A 2,231-nucleotide genomic window follows, 5' to 3' on the forward strand; every position below is an offset into this window, starting at 1 on the left:
TATTCTATGTTTGTTCTGTTGTTTAATGTTAGATATAGTGGCCAAAGTTTGAAATATATAATTAAGATTGGATGTTGCTGAGTTTATCTCATTAGTATGTGGAGTGAAATCTGTGGACATAAAGTCGTCCAGCATTTTTAGTATTGCAGAGCTGCTCATGTTTTCTTTGAATTGTTCAGCATTAGATTGGTTCCAACTGAGTTTTGGTTTTAAGGGGAACAGTTTTTCATGTTTGAGGGGAGTTCTGACCCTGTCACAGGACTGGTTCAGGTAAAGGACTGTTTGGCAGTGGTCAGAAATGGGAAGTTGAGGTCTAACTGTAAAGGCATTAATACAATTTGGGTCAGTGTCTGTAACTGAGTAATCGACTACACTGGCTCCTAATCTGGAGCAATAGGTGAATCTACCTAAACTATCTCCTCTGGTTCTGCCATTAATGATATACAGCCCTAAACCTTTACAAAGTTTTAACACTTGTTTTCCATTGGTGTTGACTAAACTATCATAGCTGTTTCTTGGTGTGATAATTAATGAAGAATGAAACGTGGTGTCGTTGGATATGTGATTATTATCTACAATATTTACATAATAAATTTCTCTTCCGGTCCTGGCATTTAATCTCCACATATGAGAATATGTCCTCTTGACTGGAAGTGCAAGATGTCAGTCTGTAAGTTTAGAAAGCTTTGCTCTTTGTAATAGGGAGAGTCATGAGGTGGAATATAGAGTGCACAGAGGTAAAGATTATGCTGTGATATGACTGATTTCACTTCAAGCCAAATAGATGAATTTTCAATTTTAACAATTTTTATCAAGTGTTTCAAATTGTCTTTCTGCCAAATAAGTATTCCACCGGCCATATTTTATTTGAGAATTTTTTAATGAAGGAACAACAATTTCTTTGTATCCTATTGAACAATGTAAAGCCTCATTACTGCGACACCACGTTTCATAAAAGATACAAATGTCCATATCTGTTACACTGCTGAGTATGTTACACCACTCTCCTCTGTCTCTCTCGCCTGTGCTCTTCTCTCCTCTGTCTCTCTCTCCTGTGCTCTTCTCTCCTCTCTCTCTCTCTCTCCTGTGCTCTTCTCTCCTCTCTCTCTCTCCTCTCTCTCTCTCTCCTGCGCTCTTCTCTCCTCTCTCTCTATCCTCTCTCTCTCTCTCTCTCCTGTGCTCTTCTCTCCTCTCTCTCTCTCCTCTCTCTCTCTCTCCTGCGCTCTTCTCTCCTCTCTCTCTATCCTCTCTCTCTCTCTCTCTCCTGTGCTCTTCTCTCCTCAAATTCAAATTCAAATTAGCTTTATTGGCATGACTTGCACAGTATTTCTTTTTTTTTTTTCCACAAACAATAAAAATATTAAAGACATTGTTAAAAAGAAAGAAAAAAAAAAAAACTTTGCACAACAGTACATGTAAGAAATGCTCTTGCTTCAGTTTTGTCCACTGGCTGATAGTCTTAGTTTGTGACAGGCTGATACATATCTTGCTGCTGTTGGGATCGTTTTGGAATCTTCCCCTAAAATGTGACTTAATTTTTCTGTATTTGGTAATGCCATAAAATGTGGTTTAATTTGTAGGAATTTGGGGAAATATGCAGCTCTAATGTTGTGATAGTAATCACAGTGCAGTAAGAAATGTTCCTCTGTTTCCAGCTCTTTCTGTGAGCACAGTGAACACAGTCTCTGTTCTCGCGGCTGCCATCTCTGTCTGTGTCGTCCTCTCTCTATAGCCAGACAGTGATCACTCAGTCTGTATTTTGTCAGTGTCTTTCTTAATTTGTGATCTTTTACACAGCTCAGGTATTCTGCTGGTTTGTAGTCTCTTTTCAGGTGTAAATACAGCTCCATCTTCTTTTGTAATTTAGTGGCATCTTTCCAATAAGCAATGTAATTGTGTTTTTGTAGCTGTGTGATGTGGTTGGGCCGGATTGTGCTGTGCTGGTTTGGGTGTAGTTTGAGCACCAGATGTAAAAGGGCACTCTTCTGCAGGTTCAGCTCCTGCCACTGCAGGGCTTCAGTCTGGTAAGAGCTCGCATCACTGCATCTCAGGTGCTGCTGGAATTTCACAGCTCTCTTTTGAATACTAATTAATAATGGGTATTGTCCTAATTCAGCTCTGCACGAGTTGTTTGGGGTTGCTCTGTTAACTTTTAAGATGCTTTTACAAATTTGGGTATGCATAATTTCAATTTCTTCTTTTTCCCATTTGGAGAAATCTTGGGTTTTTAG

Source organism: Sinocyclocheilus anshuiensis, unplaced genomic scaffold, assembly GCF_001515605.1.
Source record: "Sinocyclocheilus anshuiensis isolate Anshui unplaced genomic scaffold, SAMN03320099.WGS_v1.1 scaffold280, whole genome shotgun sequence".
Lineage (NCBI taxonomy): Eukaryota > Metazoa > Chordata > Actinopteri > Cypriniformes > Cyprinidae > Sinocyclocheilus > Sinocyclocheilus anshuiensis.